Source organism: Macaca fascicularis, chromosome 7 (assembly GCF_037993035.2).
Source record: "Macaca fascicularis isolate 582-1 chromosome 7, T2T-MFA8v1.1".
Classification (NCBI taxonomy): domain Eukaryota; kingdom Metazoa; phylum Chordata; class Mammalia; order Primates; family Cercopithecidae; genus Macaca; species Macaca fascicularis.
Genome location: NC_088381.1, coordinates 99,682,632 through 99,702,767, shown reverse-complemented (window position 1 = coordinate 99,702,767; position 20,136 = coordinate 99,682,632). Strand labels below are relative to the sequence as shown.

The 20,136-nt window shown below is 39.5% G+C and overlaps 1 long non-coding RNA gene across 1 annotated transcript; it reads right to left on the bottom strand.

Moving 5' to 3' along the window:
- Positions 1-582: 582 nt before the first annotated feature.
- LOC141407274 (uncharacterized) lies at positions 583-8,411 on the bottom strand. Its single transcript, XR_012415700.1, has 3 exons — positions 8,305-8,411; positions 1,839-1,952; positions 583-796 (listed from the first exon to the last, which is right to left on the bottom strand). It is a non-coding gene; the product is annotated as an uncharacterized lncRNA (long non-coding RNA).
- Positions 8,412-20,136: the final 11,725 nt, after the last annotated feature.

Sequence of the window (20,136 nt, the reverse complement as noted above, 5' to 3'; positions counted from 1 at the left end):
GGAGCAACATGGATGCAGCTAGAGGCCATTATCCTAAGCAAATTAACACAGAACCTGAAAACCAAATACCACAGGTTCTCACAAGTGAGAGCTAAACACTGGGTACACACGGACATAACAATGGGAACTACAGACACTGGGGACTACTAGAGGAGGAAATGAGGCAAGGGCTGAAAACTACCTATTGGGCACTATGCTCACTATGTGGGTGACAGTATCAATCATACCCCAAACCTCAGCATCATGCAATATACCCATGCAACACACCTGCACATGCACCCCCGAATCTAAAATAAAATTTAAACATTTTTCTAAAAAGCTCAGGCCACAAAAGCAAAAATATATAAATGGAACTACAGTTGACTCTTGAACAACATGGATGTTAGAAATGTTAACCCTTGCACAGTCAAAAATCCACATGTAACTTCTGACTTTCAAAAAAATTAATAGTCTACTGTTGACCAGAAGCCTTACTGATAACATAAACAGTTCATTGACACATATTTTGTATGTAATATGTATTATATACCATATTCTTACAACAAAGTAAGCTGGAGGAAAGAAATGTTATTAAGAAAATCATAAGGAAGACAAAATATATTTAATATCAATTGAGAGTGGATCCATCATGAAGGTCTTCATCCTCATTGTCTTCACATTGAGTAGGCTGAGGAGGAGGAATAAGACGAGGGCTTACTGTCTCAGGGGTGGCAGAAGAAGAAGCAAATCTTCATGGACCTATGAAGTTCAAACCTGTGTTGTTCATGGGTCAGCTGTACATCAAACTTAAAAGCTTCTGCAGAGCAAAGGAAATAATCAACAAAATAAAATGGTATCCTAAGAATTTAGAAAAAAAGTTTGCAAACCATATATCTAATAAGGTGATAATATCCACATTTTATAAAAAGCTCATACAACTCAGTAGTAGAAAAACATATACTGTTCCTGACTTAACAATGGTTTAACTTACAATTTTTCAACTTTAGGTTGGTGGGAGTATAACACACATTCAGTAGGCTTCTCCACTTATGATCGTGTTCCAATACTGTAAGTGGAAAATGCACTTTTGATTTAGGGTATTTTCAATTTATAATAGGCTTATTCAAACACAATGTAAGTCAAAGAGCATCTGTAACCCGATTAAAAAAACAGGGAAAAGACTTGAACAGACATTTCTCCAAAGACATAAAAATGGCCAACAGGTATAGGAACAGGTGTTCCTCATCATTAATCATCAGGGAAATGCAAATCAAAACCACTCTAAGATACTACCTCACCCTGTTAGGATGGTTATTAATAAAAAGTCAAAAGATAACAAGTGTTGGTAAGGACATGGAGAAAAGGGAACTCTTGTACACTGCTGGTGGAAATGTCGATTGGTAGAGCCATTATAAAGAATAGTATGGAGACTTCTAAAGAAATCAAAATTAGAACTACCATGTGATTTAGCAATCCCTCTTCTGGACATATGCCAAAAGGAAATAAAATTACCACCTCACAAAGATATCTGCACTCTCATGTTTATTGCAGCATTATTCACAATAGCCAAAATATGGAACAACCTAAGTGTCTGTTGGCAGATGAATGAAGAAATTGTGATACATACAATAACACTGAATATTATTCAGCCCTAAACAAGATGACATCTTGCCATTTGCCACAGCATGCGTGAGCCTAGAGGACATTATGCTAAATGAAACAAGCCAGACACTCATGATCTCATTAATATGTAGAACATAAAAAATTTCAATTATACAGAGAGAACAAAACAGTGGTTGTCAGGGATGGGACATTGGGGAGAGAAAATGCGAAGACATAGTTTTCAAGAGGATACAAACCATCAGATGTGTAGGATGAACAAGTCTAGAGATCTAATGTACCCTGTGAGGACCAGAGGTAATACAATTGTACTGTATGTAGAATTCATGCTGAGTCAATTTTAGCTGCTCTTGCTACAAAAACAAAAAAAAAAGGGTAACTACGTGAGATGATAGATATTTCAATTTGTTTCACTATGGTAACCCTTTTACTATCTATATGCATCCTATAACATCATTTGTATAACTTAACTATATACAATAAAATTTATTTTAAAATGTTTACAATTAATAGTCATTTACATTTATTGCTGTCTATGAACTTCATGCTTTTCTAAATCACATGCAGTCCTTACAACCTCCCTATAAGGAAGCTGTTATTCTCATTTTATACTCAAGGAAAGTGGGGTTCAGACAGATTAATTAATTTGCCCAAGATCACAAGATTTAACACGTGGTAGAGCTGGACTATGAACCTGTGTTTGGGTCTCTGAAGCCTTTGCTTTCCATCACTGAAGCGCATTTTTTCTATATGAAATGAGGTAATGAATCAGGTATTTAGGGCAGATACAGGAGGACATAAAGTCAAAAGGGGATGATTGCTAGAAAATGGAGGAGACTCAAGTGGAGGTCTTGGCGTGTTTCAAGGGCAAACAGAAGGGGAATAAACTGAAAGAGTACAAGGTTGGGCTCAAAGAGTGGTATTCCATAGTTTAGGATTTCAGAGCTAGAGCAGGGGCCATGGGTCTGAAGGCAGCTATGCTTACCACTATACCACCAACGTACCACATGATGGGTCTGAATTGAAGGGTGTTTGGGTAAGACCCTGGGTGAATGTGGGGTCTAGAAATGACAGCAAGAAGGCAGCTTCTTGACAGGTACCATGAGGCCCAGAGGAGGAAGGGTTTTTGCAAGAGGATGAAGAACCAGTGGGTTAGAAGTGGCTGTCCGGGGACTGGGGACAAATCAGCCAATTCCTTCCCCCTGCCTCTTTCACAACTCCACTCCCTCACTCACGATAGAGTTAAATGATGAATTTATTTAGGGTTAAATGATGAGTTCAACACAATCCAGATGAGATCAATCACATGCAAAAGGTGTCATACATACACAATATCTTTCCATATCAGTCATAGGAAGAACAAGAACTTTGTTTAACCCAATCAAGGATGTTTCTTTATTTAATAAATATTGATTGAGCTCGTATTATACGCCACTAAATGGTACGCGGAAATAGAAAATAAGTAAGAAAAACAAGGAAGGTGGCAATTGTTACAGATAAAAATAAAGCTAGTTAAGAGAATAGGGAGTAAAGGAGAGGGGAGAGTGTACACATTGCTATTTTATAAGCGACGTTCTGGGAAGACCTCACTGAAAAGCGACATTTTCTCAGCCTTGCAGATATTGAAGAGAAGATACGCACAAGAAAGGGGTCTAAGGTCTAAGGTGGGTGCATGCTTGGTGTGTTCAGGGAACATCTGGAAGGCCAATGTAGTTGGAGCAGAATGAGTGAAGGGAAGAATAGCAGGAGTAAAGATCAGGACACGAGTAGAGCATACAGGGCCTTCTAGAATGCTGGAGATTTTTTTTGCAAATCATTAACATGATTTCACTCTTATTTTAAAAGGCTTATTCTCACTATTGTGTGGCAAGCAGTGTGTGTGAAGTAGGAGTTAGGGAGGAAGGATGCCATTTAAGAAGCTATTGCAAGAATCTAAGTGGAAGAAGACAGAGGCCTGGACCAGGGTGCTTAGCAATGGAAGTGGTGAGAAGTACTTAGATTCTGCTCATATTTTGAAAGTAGAAATGACACAATGTGCTGTTAGATTGTGTGACTGGCAGCCTTTATGCTGGCCCACAGTGATCTGTACCTCCCCCTGCGTGTAGGTTTGACCTACTGACTCACTTCCAATGAAAGGAATATGGTAAAAGTGATAGTATATAATTGTGAGTTAGGTTACAAAATGTGACTTCCGTCTAGCTGCCCTCCCTCTCTCTGGCTCACTCTGGGGGAGACCAGATGCCATACTGTGATCTGCATTTGGGGAGGCCCATGTGGCAAGGAACTGTCATCTCCAGCTAACAGCCAGCAAGAACCTGAGGCCTGCCAACAGCCACGTGTGTGAGCTTGGGAGTGATCCTTCCGAATCAAACCTTGAGGTGACTAGCCCTGTCCAATGCCAGGATTGTAGATTTATAGTCTAAATGAGACCCTGGGCCTGAGATTCAGCTAAGCCATGCCCACATTCCTGACCCACAGAAACTGAAGTGATATTTGCTGCAATAGATAATTAATATAGGTTGGATATGAGATGTAAGAGAATAGTTAAGGATGACGCCACAGGATTTGGTCTGTGTAGCTGGCACCTGGAGTTGCCATTTACTGGAAAAGGAGCAGGTTGAGATGGAGAAGAAGAAGCAGGAATTGTTTTGGGTGGGTTAAATATAAGATATGTAGTCACTGGAGATCATGAATATGCAGCTGTTCATTCAAGTCTAAAGTTTGTGGGGGAGATCTGGGCTGTTCCACCCCTTCATTCATTTTTCCATTGCTTTGTTTACCTTTTTCTTATTATCTGTGGGAGCTGTTTATATTATACAGATAGAGGTCTTTTGTCAGATATATGCATTACAAATATCTTCTACTCTGTGGCTTATTTTTTCACTGTGAAGAGTGTCTCTTGATTTACAATCTAAATTTTAATGCTGTTTGACTTGTTTCTTTCCCTTTAAGGTTAGTACATTTTATGTTCTGTTTAAGAAATCTTTTCCTACCCTATGGTCATGAAGATATGCAAAAATATAAATTTGAGTATCATCAGCTTTCTGGATAAGAAAACCTATGGAATGACTACAGAAAGAGAAGAAATCTAGGACTCACAGGTCCAGGGCATGCCAATGCTTAGAAAACAAAGGGGTGAAGGGAACTGGCAATGAAACTGAGAAAGTAGATGGCCAGGTAGGTAGGAGGAGACAACTGATAGAGAGCCCCAGAGTTTCCAGGTGAGGGTATTAACACTGACTCATGCTGCTGATAGGTAGAGAGAACGACTCGGAGTGGAGCACCGGATAAGCACTGTTTTAATGAGCCTGTGTACAGTCGGGGAGAGGAGCTCTAAAGTCTGACTGGAGTAGAATGGAAGAAAAAGTGAAGACAGGTACAGACCACTCTTTTGGAGGAACTATGCTGTATAGGAGAAAAGAAAAACAGGGTGGCAGCTAGCGAGAGATGTGCAATCAAGGGAGGGATTTTTCTCCATGAAAGATGTTACAACAAATGTGTAACAGCTAATATGTGTACAGCTAGTGAGAAAGAGCCAACTGAGGAAATAACTGATGTGAGGAGAGGCGGTTTAAGTGCTTGAACAGCATCCCTGAGTTGGCAAGAGGAGATGAGATCTAGTATACAAATAGAGGATAGGGTCAGGGATGCAGTAGGCTAGTATATGTGATTGTGGAAGCAGGGAGTTCCTCTCTGATTGCCTTGGTTTTCTCAAGAAGTAAGAATCAAGGCCATCTGCCAAAATGAGAAGCAGGGAACTGTCAGAGTCAGTGATTTTAACGAAATAGAACAGAATGTTTGAGAGTCCAGACTGTGGCCACCTGAATTCATATTCTAGCTCTCCTACTTGACAATTGTGTGACCTTGGACAAGTTACTTATCATCTGTTTTCTCAGCTTCTACATCTATGAAATGCAGATAATAATAGTACCTATCTCATAGGGTTGCTATGATTATTAACTGAATTTATGTACACAAAGCAAGATTTTACTTTTATGACAGACAACATTGAGTTTTTGGACCTGTTATATTAAAGAACTAAACACCAAAGTGGTGCCACAGGCATTTACGCCTTTCCCTGGAATACATATTAGTTGATCTCCCATGTGGTTTAGGGGAAAGGGAGGCCTAGACAACCCAGTGAACATTCCCTGTAACTCCTGTATACCACGATCCTTACTCTGGCTGGATATTATGCTGTCCTGGAAAGCTTCACAAAAATGCCCATGCCTGGGCCCCATCTTTAGAGATTCTGATTCAATTAAGCTAAAGGGGAGCCCATGCTGGTACTTTTGAAAAGCTCCTTTTGTGAATGTGATGTGCACCCGAAGTTGGGAAGTGCTAGTCTACTAGGCATATCTATGCTGTGGAGATGGGTGGGCCAGCAGAGTCATACTCTTGGAAACACTTTCTTCATCCAATAAACTTTAACTCCACATCTACAAAGCTCATTTCTAGATTTATTTTGGTTCTCTAAATGGTTTTGTCACAAGATGAGAGTATGTGTCAGGGCAATCCAAATGTCTACTCCAAGTGGCAGTCACCTTCTCATTCTAAATGAGGAAAGTGACTGTGGTCATGTGCAGTGGAGCAGCTCTTTGGGGGCACAGACAAGACTGTCTCTGGACTTAGAACCGAAGCCTCCTCAGTCCACGGACCATAGGGAAGGCCCTAAGGTGGAGTCATCTTCTCAGGCTCATCTCTGCACACAGGTCATCAGACCTTTCCCTGAAGACCCTTCTAACTCCAGGAAGTGAGTAGCCAGCCTTGAACACCACATTTCAAAAAAGTGTGAGACTGAGAGGATGCTCTCACATCCATGATGTTGGCAGTGACATGGATATAATTTATCACACCCTAGAACCACGGTTCTTAATGCATGGCCCACGGACCACATGTAATCCCTGCTAAATTATAGTATCTGGAAGTAGGGCCAGAAATCCACATTCTTACAGGCTCGCTGAGAAAATATTATGCACTATGAAATAAGAGAATCTAGAGAGTTGAACTGACTGACTTCTCATCAAGATAATACATGATGGCATTACTAGTACTAATACTAGTGGCATTACCCAAAGGCAAACTCTTTTTTTTCCCTAGATGAAAGGCTTTTATTACTGAATTTCCTTCGCAGTGTTTTGCTTTTTGGGTTTCTGTTTTTAACTCCTTTTCCCCCTTCTATGCTAAGAGAATGGCAATTACAGTTCAGAGCTTGTACCTTCCTTATTTTTATTCCTTTTAAAGTGGTAAGATTAGATTTTAATCGAAGCTTAACAAAAATACTCAGGTCTGGTTATACTATTGCAGTAGGAAAGAGGGTCCAGTGTGAACTGAACCCAACTTCAATTTGTGCAGAGGTAATTGGGTGTTTTTATTTTTAGAGTTATGTACTTATGGGGTACCTGAGATTTTAATACACGTCTATGTGATACATACATATACATATACAATGCATAATAATCACATCAGGGTAAATGGAGTACCCACGGCAAACTCTTTTAATATTTTTATTTTTATTCTTCTGGAAGTTGTCTCCACGGGATAATTTGTTGGATAAAATTAAGAAACATTGTTATTTCTTAATTTATCAGTGAAAGCAATTTTAATAGACTCCCTAATATGAGAGACAAAGATTTTGTTTATACTACCTCATTCCTTTCTCCTCTTAATGTTTTAATTTTTTAAAGTTTTTTTTTTTAATTGATAACCACTATAACATAAAATAACATTTAAACCTCTATTTCATTTCACACAAAATTTGACATCCTGTTTTAACTCCCTACCTTTCCTCCTCCCTTCTATATCCCACCTTGTGTCAGGTCCATTTTAACTTTAGTATTGACATTTATTTATTTTTTATTTTTTTAAGACGGAGTCTCCCTCTGTCTCCCAGGCTGGAGTGTAGTGGTGTGATATCAGCTCTCTGCAACCTCTGTCTCCCGAGTTCAAGTAATTCTCATGCCTCAGCCTCCTGCATAGCTGGGACTAGAGGTGCCTGCCACCATTCCCAGCTAAATATTGACAGATTTGTCAACAGATGAATCTTCAATATCTGTACCTGCCTCCCCATGTTCCTCTGTCCCCATTTTTGGTTCTACTACTCACATCTGCCTTCCATAGGACCTGTTGACTCTTAACTCAAAGCCTCCTCCACTGGGCAGGTGGCTCCTTCCTTCCCTGAAACTCATGCTAGACTGTTGTTTTTCCCTGCCTCTCATCTGTCAACTTACTGTAAACTACTTTTCTTCTTCCAGATACTTATTAAAATGTCTCATTCTTTTGTGAACCCCAATTCCATTCTTTTCCCTGTTACAGGTTTATTCCTTTTGGTACTTGTATTTTTCTTTTTTAATTTTAGTTGGATTTGGGGAGTAACAGAAGGTAAATGTGTGTGCCCAGTCCATCTTCATGAAGCAGATGACCTGCGACTCACTCTATCAAACAAGGAACTGGACACTCAGTTGTTTTGCATCTCACTGACTTCGTTCCCTCTTAATTGTGTTTGTTCTGCTATTTCTCATTCGGACACTATTCTTGACAGAACATGTGTTAACTTTTCTTTGTCATTAGTTTATAGCCTACTGATCTTGCAGACACAATTTAAAAATCTATCATATTACTATTGAAAGCATTTTTTCCCCACATAGCTCATCCTAGCTATAATTCTTGAATGTTTGTCCCACCCTTGAGTATTTAGCTTCATACCTCAATCTCTCCTTTCATGTTGAATCTGACCTTAAAAAAACAAAGTAAAACCTTTTTTTAAAAGTTACACATATGGTATTTCATAAATGTAAATAAGTATGTATCAGTAGGATCTATCAGCAGTATTCTTCAAACTTGAAGTTACAGAACAATGGACAGAAAATTCTAAATACTGTAATCCTAATACTTTGAGAGGCCGAAGCAGGAGGAAATCAGCGATTATAATAGATAACTTCTATTACAATTTTAGTTTCTATAAGTCTTGAGAAGGACAAATTTCCTTGGGATTATTTTTAAAGAAATACTTCATATTTCTGGAGAAGTTTTAGGTTCATAACAAAATTGGGAGGAAGATAGAGATTTCCTGTGTACTGCCTGCCCCCACACATGCATAGCCTCCCCATTATAAAGTTGGGGGGAAGATGAATAGATGGAGCACAGAAGTTACTCTCTCTACATAGATATAGATATAGATATAGATACATGTCATTATACATTTGTCCAAACTCATATAATGAACAACCCCAAGAATGAACTCTAATGTAAACTATGGACTTTGGGTGATTACGATGTGTCAGTGTGGGCCTATTAATTATAATGAATATATAACTCTGGTGGGGAATATTAAAATTTCCTTTTTAAAAGTAAGTAGAAGCAAAAGGTTAAATATCTCATTTCCAAAGGCAATGAATCTGCTGCTCTATAAGCCAATAACTAAAGGAGCCAGTTTTTAAACTTTTAGTCTTCTGCAATGTGGAGGCAAAGCCCTGTGGTTAAGATGGTCAGCTTAGAATAGGACTGACTGTATTCAAATCCTGACTCTGTCACTTACTGGGTGCATGATCTCTAGTAAGATGCCTCACATGGCAGAAATTAGTGAGCTGTTTACCAAATCCTTTTCTCTTTTCTTCTGAGGATACAACTAGACTCTCTTTCTTAGCCTTCTTGCAGCGAGGAGTGACCACATGATTGCGCTCTTGCCACTGAAATGTAATTGGAAATTTTACCAGTTCCAGGGCTGGTCTGTAGAAACTGCACAGGCCTCCAGTCTCTCAATTGTGCTGGCTGCTGGCTTGATAGGAATGTCCAGGGCAACCCCGGAAGCCATGTGCTAAATACAGCAAGGCTTCCATCAGTGCATGACATGGAAAACCCCCACCCCCACTGGTGCTGCCAATAGAATTTCACACAATTACAAAATAGCCTTTACAAGATGAAGAAATAATCTTCTCTTTTGTGAGATTTCAGGTTTGTGTTAGTTTGTTTTAACCTAATCAACATACTTAACTTCTCTAAACTTCAGTCGCCTCTTCAGATAATTCCAGTACATAGCGCTGTTAAGAAGACTGAAAGAGAAACAATGAATATAAAGTGTGCTAATGCATAATGCCTAGCAAATGGTAAGTACATAATAAAGGTTCATTACCTATTATTCTACGAAAACTGTTGTTAATTATCATTGCCTATTATGTGCAATATCATAGAAGGCTCTTACACACACATTAAAATGCCTACACCGGCTGGGCACAGTGGCTTATGCCTGTAATCCCAATACTTTGGGAGGCCGAAGCAGGAGGAATTCAAGACCAGTCTGGGCAACATACTGAGATCCTGTCTCTACTATTAAAAAATAAAAGCAAAAAAAAAAAAAAAAAAAAAAATTAGCTGGGCATTAGCAGTGCTTTCCTGTAGTCTTGGCTGCTTGGAAGGCTGAGGCAGGAGGATCGCTTGAGCCCAGGAGTTGAAGGCTGCAATGAGCTATGATTGTGTCATTACATTCCAACCTGGACAACAGAATGCGACACTGTCTAAAAAGAGAGAAAAAAGCCTACTCCTTGCAGTCTGAAATTCCACCATTCCTTTATGTAAATCAATGCCTTTTCCTTTAAAGAGTAACTTCCACACTTAATTATAAAATTAACATGTTTATATGTCTGTTGCAAATTATCAAATAGAAAACTTATAAAGATTCAGGCTGGGTGCAGTGGCTCATGCCTGTAATCCCAGCACTTTGGGAGGTTGAGGTGGGCTGCTCGCAAGGTCAAGAGTTCGAGATCACCTTGGACAACATGGTGAAATCCCATCTCTACTAAAAATACAAAAATTAGCCAGGTGTGGTGGCGCCTGTAATCCCAGCTACTCAGGAGACTGAGGCAGAAGAATTGCTTGAACTCGGGAGGTGGAGGTTGCAGTGAGCCAAGATCACACCACTACACTCCATCCTGGGTGACAGGGCAAGACTCCATCTCAAAAAAAAAAAAAAAAAAAGAATCAAATATTGATCATCGATAATCCTATCATCCAAACATAATCACTGCTAGCATTTTGGCATATGTCCTCCCAATATTTTATTTTATTATTTCTGTTATTATATCTATATATCAATACATAAATTATGTATTATGTATTACTTTTTTCCACCTAACATTTTGCCTTGAACAGGTTCCTATGTGTTCAAATATACTTTAAAAAGATATTTGATGATGACCCATTAACTTACATACAGCATGTAATTTTTTTCTATAAAATTAAAAGATATTTGATGAGTGCTTATGGATATAAAACAACTTATTTAACTATTATATGGATATATCACAATTTACTTAATTATTCCTTTATTGAAGGATATTTTTGTTGCTTCTACCAGAATGTATAATTCTAGAATAAACCTCCTGGTACATAAATATTTGCCTCTATTTGTCCTTTCTGCTTTCATTTTCCTTTTTCTAGGCCTCTTCAAAACAAAATTTTTAAGAGATATTTTGACTTCTCTAAATGATACAAGAATTGATTCTTATTTAATCTTGATATATGTTTTATATGCTTCTTTACTATTCCTTTTGTTGTTTTAAAAACAAAAATGCTCTTGGAAAAGTCCATAACTCTTTTCTCTGAAGACTTCCTGTTAATGCATTTATCAGATTGTTTGATTTTCAGAAAGGAAAAACAAAGCTGTATGTAAATCCTAGAAACCAGAAGTAAAAGGAATTCTGGGGGAATGAGGAGTAGTGAGGAACAGAAGGTGGATGTGAAATTGAAATAAAATCTCTGCATATCTCAAAATTCCACACTGAGGGGAAGTCTCCCCTTCTGCTGTCCCAACCATCCCCAGTAGATGAGCTACCATATTTCTTCCATTTATAATCAATCAGATTTTTTAAAAAACTGAAGCACTGGGATCTTGCAGGAGTTTTTGCTGAGCATGTAAATAGCATTAACAAGAATAAACAATGGCATCCATGAAACATAATCCTTGCATTGATCATCCTGTTTACTGAGTGGCTTGGGTCAGTGTCTGTAGATAAATTAATAATGGCTTTCTCTGTCTCTGGCAGCTAACACAATGTCAACTCTTCAGAGTAAGGAGATGCAATATTCCCCTATTACATGTATCTTGGCAAAAATGGCTAGAAATGCACAGGAATGCAGTTCACAGCCTTCGTTGAAGGTTTCTATGAATCACAATTTTACATTCCCACAGCTGGAGTGAATCACATGAGTCTGCGACTTGTACAAAAGAGTTATCTAAGGCAAATACTCTTTCATCTCATTTGCATTTACTTCCAAATTGTTATCTGTCCCCCTGGGTGAAGGTCTAGTTACAGGTATTTATTGGAATGACTGTGTGGCTCTGCTTTCCCCTCCGGCTTCCATCAAAATGTAACATTAAAATGATGGGGACATGTTCGCCTTTCTAACTGTCCTCATGCAAGGGGTGCTCACTCTCCATAATATTCTCTTCAAATAAAAAGGGTGATAATATGGGGTACAATCAAGGTCCTAGCAGGAAACAGATGGCACACTCAAATTAGGTTAATTCATGGAGGGTTTCATGAAGAGACTATTTACAAAGGTTTGGGCAGGTTGTAGGGAAACCATGAGTGAGAGCACGATACCCCAAGGCTGGTAAACAGCGGGCAGTGACCAGCCCTAGGCCTAACTGCTCAGAAAGGAAAGGATCCTATGGAGACGGCTGTGTTGACTTGCCTTTGATAGAGGGATGCAGTCAGCCCTGGACTACCCTGAGGAATCAACACTCTGACCTTGCTCTCCTCTCTCTCTGGATCTGGCAACCAGTAGTCAGAGAGTAGAAGAGCACGTACAAGTCATCCTCCTAGGGCTGAAAGTGAGGGAGGTTGCAGGAGGTGGAGAGTGGACACTGAGAGGCACATGGAAGCTCGCTGGTAAAAGTGGAAAGGCCAAGAGTTCAGTTTGGATGTGCCAGATATGGGAGGTCAATTAGTTACCAAGAAGAGATATCAGGTGGGCAGCTAGATCTATGACTGCAGTTCCAGAGGAAGGCCTGAGCTGGAGATGCATTTGGGACTCACAGCCTTTTTAAAGCCACAAGGCTGAAAGTGATCACAAAGGTTATCACACTGTGACATACATCACACGGCACTGGGTGGAGCCACGGGGGCCAAAGCTTGACTGCAAAGAGAATGGGAGCAGAAGAACAGACACTGAATTTAAAGAGTTTTTGCTGCAAAGAAGACAAAGAAAGTGGGGAGCAGCTGCTAGGGGAAGTAAAGTCAAGGAAAGGTTGACTTTAAGAAAGGAGAACTAACAGTAAGTTTGTATGCTGATGGGAATAATCCAGGAAAAAGATCATAACTAATGGCAGAGGAGAGGGAGGACTATGGCAAGGAGAAGAATACAGTTCCCTGAATTAGGGGGCAGCTGCCACTCAGCTCCAGCCAATGGTTTCCAGGCCTCTGGTTTCTCAAGAGAAGCCAGAAATTGATGTTTGGTGTTTTTTTGTTTTGTTTTGCTTGTTTGTTTGTTTTTAAGCATGAAGTCTCCTGATATTTAGCAGGAGATATGTTGACAACTAAATTTTTTTTTCAAACTTTCTGAAGTTGAATGAAACTCGTCTGCAGGCCGCCAGTTGGCAACCTCTCCTAGATTGCTGACTTTGGTTCCTTCCATAGTTGTCAGCTGTGGCCTCCTGGTTTAGGGACCTCTGAAGGTCACTGGCTATTTACTCTCTAAAATCTTTGAACCTGTAAGTGCCCTTGCAGTGGTGCTTGGCCAGGGTGGCTAATGATACAGTCTCTGTCTCCTCCACAAAGGGCAGCGGAACTGAGGTTGCCAGACCTGGCCACACATCCTATACTTAAGTCCTCACAGTTAATACTTAGGCTTCATGTATGCTCTTTACCTCCTCCCGCCTCCTCTTCACTAAGGAAACTATTATCTGCAGGCCAACGCAAATAAAGGTCACCAAGAGATACTCGCAGGCCAAACACTGAATGCTGGCATGCTGGAAGGGTTGATTGTTTGTAGGCTCCCAGCTAATAAAGGAAATGCCAATCAAAGGGGGCCTTCCCGCCTGCTCCCAACTCAAATGCAGCCCTGGTTGCCAGTGAGAGCTCCAAGCAGGACAGCACTCAGATTTCTGAGGATGCCTGGCACCTGCACAGAAAAACTGCAGAGTCTGGTGATTTGACAGTCCATCCCTGACCTGGGGAGGATACAGGGCCTGCTAGCCAGGGAGGAAGGAGTGCTGACTTCAGTCATGTGGCAGGCTTCCTCCATAGGAAAGAGTGAAGAGGAAACCCCACCTTGTGAGGGCTGCTGTGTTTTTATATGCACATGACTAATCTTTATGACAGGGTTAAATCCTAGATCTCTCCAGTTTTCCCCATGTGAACATAAGCATTAAAAATGTTTCTCAGGTCACAGTGCTGGTTTCCCCTTGTGGCACCTGCCTCCTCCTGGAAGTGTAAGGTAAGCCTCAAAAAAACCTATATTTTAAATATTTCCTCTCACTTAAGAATAAGTAACTCAAGCTTTAGGTGAGGCAGAGACAGCTTTTATCTCTGAACCATTCCACTCTCACTCCTCTTTTGGTTTAGTCCTATGTAGAACAAGACAGAAAATGGATACACCATCCTGTCACACTGCTAACTCCTCCGTCCTCCTAAAATCTACCTGGCAGAATAAAGGGAAGGGAAAAAAGGAACAGAGTTCCCCATCAGAAACACTTTACAAGGTCTCCACCATGGAATCCAAAATAGTTCTTCCTGTTGTAAGCGAGAAGGAAACTGGCGGGGCAGGGTGGTGGGGGGCAGATTTATCAAGAGCTCCCTGCTAGGGGAAGATTCTGGGAAGACAGCAGTAGTGGCAAGCATAGTTTTTCAATCTCTCCAAGTCCCCACATAAAAACAGAAAAACAAGATAGCAAAACCCATGGACAACACTTATAACAAAATGAGATGACAAGGTATCCCTCTGAGCCCCCAAATATAAGTGAGTAGAAACAAACTACCAGAACTCTCTAAACTTGCATGGGGGCCTATCAGTGCAGGAAGAAAAAGAGGGAAGCAATGGGGACTGTGACTTATGAACCTGAGAACAGAAAAACCACAACAGGTATTCACTGGATAACAGAGGACCAATGTGAGAAGAGCAGTTGAAACTGGGAGGTGCTGCCCTCTCCAGTAACAAGTGAATGCTAGTGGCCTGCAGTGAGAAGGTGTCTTTAGGAACTCCACAAACCAATCACGTCCTCTTCTAGGACAGGGGCCATGCTGGGGGAAAGCTGCTGGAGTGCAAGCAAAATGGAGCAGAATAAGGATAAGAGAGACAAAGGCAATTGAGAGTTCAGACCAAAATGGGGGAGAGGAGCAGAGCCAAGAAAGCTCAGAAAGCAAGCTGCCATATTTGAATACTACACAAAAACAACAAAAGGAGCCGAGTGCAGTAAGAAAAGCTGTTCTGAACCCTTCCTCATTCTAAAGTTTAGAAAAACTACTTTCACTAAAAATGAGCTATAGGAAAGTATCACGTGAGATACCACACAAAGTTATTACAAGGGTAAAGAATATGGGCTGAAGAGCATTCCACAGGCAAAGCAAGCATGCTGGAAAGGCACGCCCACAGAACAACAAAATTGTCAACTCACATTTCAAAATGAGTTGGAAGACAGTTTAAATATGATAGAAAACCTGAAAGAAAAATTAAAACTAGAAAGACTCAGAAATGAGACAACAAAACTCAAATATTAAAAATATTTCAGAAATAAAGAATAAACTAGAAGAAACACAAGAATACAAATACACAACAGATAATGAGTTAAGAAAGACAAATATGCAAAAGAGAAATATTTTAAAAATCAAAAAGAAATTTCAAAAAACAAAAAATGATTCAAGAGAAAATGAGAAAAATTAAAGATATGCAAAGGAGCTCCTGTGTACTGATAATAAGAGTCCCTTGCATAAGCAAAGCCAGTGTGAGGGAACAGAACAAATACTGAAAACTATAATTCACAAAAACTCTTCTAAATTTAAAAAAGAAAAGACTTAAAAGTACACATTGAAGAAAACATTCTGTGTACCTCAGAATATCATCCCAGAATGACATTCTAGCAAACCACATTCTAGTAAAATATACTGTTAAGAAAAAACAAAAACAGGACGAAAGAGGGGAAGGGGGCAGAGGGGAGGAGAGGAGAGATCTTCTGAGTACCTAGAAAAAGAACATGTGAATTATAAGGGAAGAAATTAAATTGCCTTTGTTTTTTCCACAACAACGCTTTTTGCCAGAAGGAAATGGAATGATATATTTAAGATACTCAAAGAAAAATGATCCAATAATCTTATATCAAGCAAAACTCACTTTCAAGTATAAAGGGTACAAACTTATCAATCTGCATGCAAGGGCTCAGGGAATATCATCCCCAAGAAACTTCCTTGAAGAACAAGCCAAAATGACTAGGACAAATGACTAGACAACCAAAGTGGCTGACATTGACATTGAAAATGGCTGACGTTGGCTAAGGATTGCTTTATACTTTAAGGAACTATGACTATGAGAGGGCGAAAAACAATACAAAGTTCAACTATTGAAAAACAGGGGAAAGGGCAAATTCAAATTATATGCATGTATGTATGTATGTATGCATGTGTCTACACACATATACCTTTCCTAGCTCTGTCCACTGAAAAGGCCAGGAAACAAAGGCTGATCCAGTAGTAAAGTGCATCCCTATACCAGATATGGCTTTAAAGTACAACTTTTCACTAAAAGAACCTGGGGCTTATTAGAGAAATGGTGGATTCCAGATGTGACACAGGAAGTTTCCAAGATAAGCCTAGAACATTTCATCACACAAGAATGCAAGGAAGGCCAGGCATGGTGGCTCATGCCTGTAATCCCAGCACTTTGGGAGGCCAAGGCGGGTAGATCACCTGAGGTCAAGAGTTCGAGACCAGCCTGGCCAACATGGCGAAACCCCATCGCTACTAAAAATAAAAAAAATTACCCGGTGTGGTGGCATGCGCCTGTAGTCCCAGCTGAGACTCGGGAGGCTGAGGCAGAAGAATTGCTTGAACCCGGGAGGTGGAGGTTGCGGTGAGCTGAGATCATGCCATTGCACTCCAGCCTTGGCGACAGAGAGAGACTGTCTCAAAATAATAATAATAAAAATAAAAATAAATAAAAAAGAAAGCAAGGAAGCAATCAAAGACTGCTCGATTATAAGGACCTAGGAGACACTTTGAAGAGGCTTCCACTGGCCAAAGATGTGATAATTTGAGCTTCATAATGATAATAAATGCAATGTATTGAGACATATTAAGTAGGTTTAAATCCATGAGTTCTTAAATGATTTTTTACAAAACGAATTGGTCACCTTTGAAATGAGACAGAACCAGAGTAGTTCTTCAATATCCAGAGGAAATTGGTTCCAGGACCCCCAAGGATACCAAAATCCACAGTGCTCAAGTCCCTTATAGAAAATGATGTAGTATTTGTATATAATCTACACACATCCTCCTGTATACTTTAAATCAACTTTAGATTGTATGTAATACCTAATACAATGTAAATGCTATATAAATAGTTGTCATACTATACTGTTTAGGGAATAATGACAAGAAAAAGGTCTGTACATGTTCATACATATGCAACCATCCTATTTTTTTTTCCAAATATTTTTTGGTCTGTGGTTGAATCCACAGATGTGGAACCCACAGATATGGAGGACCAACTGTAATTCATTATATTGAGAATAAGTAAATAAAGGGAAAGAATCAAGCATTCAGTCTTCTTTTCCTATGTGAACTATGCCATTGATGGATTGATAGTTAATGAATTATCTCTTTATAAATACATTCCAACTAATAAATGGGAAAGACATAATAGAAATAGAATGGCACCACTTTGCTACCCAAATGAATTAATAGATGTAGACATTAAGCATAACAACTGTTCCTATCACAATGCCTCCTATGATCTTGCCAAATACCACCTAGAATCTTGCCAAAGGGGTAAACACAAATCTGATCCAGTGTCTGGATACAGTTGCCAATTTCCAGGAAATACAGAGGAATGGGGAACGTGTTGTACTGCACCAAGAGACTGCAGTCAGCAAAACCCAGACTTTGGGAAACTCTAAAGGTCAAATAGCCTGGATTCTGCCACATAAATTTTAAGGAAACAAAAGGGATGAAGAGTGTATCTGTTAATTAAAAGAGACCTAAAGGCATATCAGATGTTAAAAAATGATCAAGACTAAACAATGGTCCTAAAGACACATAAATGTAGGATAACATTATAAAAATGCATCAAATGATTATGATAAAGTCAGGATATAGTTACTTTTGTGGGGAAGGAGGGACCTGTGATTGGAATGAGGTACGTGGAAGGGCCTTCTGAATGGATAACAAAGTTATACTTCTTGACTAGGCTATGGTTTCAAGAATGTTTACCTTAAAATATTTATTGTGCCATATGCTTGTTTTGTGTTATTTTAAGTATCTGTGTTTTATTTGATGATGATGATTATGATGATGATGAAGGTGGAGGAGAAAAGAAGGGAGAAGAAAAGAAAGAAGGAAGAAGAAGAGTTCGCTAAAGCTTAAATAAAGTAGTTTGGTCTTACTAGCTGGCAAAAAAGGTCTCTAGGTTGAGAGTTAACTTTTAAAGCTTGACATCTGGCAAATAAACAGTAAAAGCTGAGGCCCCTCAATTTCCATTAAAAACAACTGAGACATATAAACAGGATTCTAAGACAAGGAACACAATGGAACATTCCATTTTCTCAATCACTGAGTAAAGGAAATAACAAAATTGCCTGTTCACTGGGTTAGAGGTTAGTGATCTTCTATCAGAAAATGAAAAAGGGAGATTAAAAAGAAGAAGGAAAAAAAGAAGAACAGAATAAAGATCAAATTTGGTGACAGGATGGACCTCTGAGCTCCTACCTGAAAGGGTTTACCAGCTGCTCTGCCTATGCAGTAGCCACTCTTTTATTCCTTTACTTTCTTGAAGGAAGGAATGAAGGAAGGAAGGAAGGAAGGAAAGAGAAAGAAAGAAAGAGAAAGAAAAGAAAAAGAGAAAGAAAAGAGAAAGAGAAAGAAAAAGAAAAAGAAAGAGAAAAAGAAAAAGAAAAAGAAGAAAAAACAAATAAAGAGAAAAAGAAGAAAGAAAGAGAAATAAAGAGAAAAAGAAACAGAGAAAGAGGCAAAGAAAGAGAAAAAGAAGAGAGAAGGAGAGACAGAAAGAGAGAGGAAGGAAAGAAAGAAGGAAAGAAAGGAGGAGGGAAGGGAGGCATTCTCATCTTTCTAGGTAGAAGCAGAGTCTGGTGCAGGGTCAGGAGATGGGAACAATTCCCCACCAAAGACTATGATGTCTAACCAGAAAGCCAGATGCATTTCCCAGGAAGCTGATGGACCACCAGCACATTCTTTGATTTCCCTGAGGGGAAGGAAGATTATCAAACCCTCCTGAGAGAAGTATTAATTAAAATACGGGGTAATTACTATTTTTATGTCAGGAGATAGTCCAAAAACTACTTTAACTGAGACAGGTCAGGAAAGCTCAAGATAATTTTGCAGACACCTTTTGAAGAGTTGTAAAAGGATGAGGAACGGAAAGGGGGTGTATGACCTTCCAGAAAAAACACAGACATGTTCCAGTCCTCACTCTCAAATCTTGTTTCATCTAGAGCTGTGGTCAATTTAACCAGGGTATTGTGCTACAGTTATCTAAATTTTGATGATTTAATAGCTTTAAAAAAATCTATAAAACAGAAATATTTTATCCAATTAAAAAGAAAATTTCCTGTCAAAAAAGCATATTAACCTCTAGAATAGATTACTAAGAGAAGTTCTGTCACAAGAGCCTAAAGAATCATGTATTCAGAATCCCCTAAGGTGCAGGTGCACATGACGACAGGTCAAAGAGATGACTATGGTGTCTCCCAAGGAGATCATGATTGCCCCATTCCATCGCTGCAGGTGTGCTGGCCATCACAGGAAGGCAGGAGAGAATGGTGGCTGGAGCAGACATGTATCGGAAGGATTTAAACTCAAATCCTGGCCTTTGTCGCTTACTAGCTCTGTGACTGTGGGCAAATTAACCTCTTCAAATGTTCATTTCTTCATGTGTAGAATAAGGAAAGTCATCACACCTGTTTCATTAGGTTGTTGTGAAGATTGGCTGTACTTTATTTGTAAAGGGCAAAATACCTGACACTCAAGAACTCACTAAATGTGACCCATTCTCATCATCATTATTAACATCATTGTCATCACTGGAAGGAGGGTCTGTTAAGGAACATGATAATTTAAACCAGCAGTTCTCAAAGTGTGGTCCCCAAAACAGCAGCATCTGTGGACTTAGAAATGCAAATCTACCTCCTCACCATCCAACCCTAGACCTACTGAATCAGAACCTCTGGGGTAAGGCCCCACAATCTATTTAACAGGCTCTTCAGTCATTCCAGGCATATTAGAGTTTAAGAACCACTGATACAGAAAAATCATATGTTGAAGCCTCTTGCAAACTTTAGCAGCCAGAGGCCACCTTGAGTTTTCCAGGAAGGCT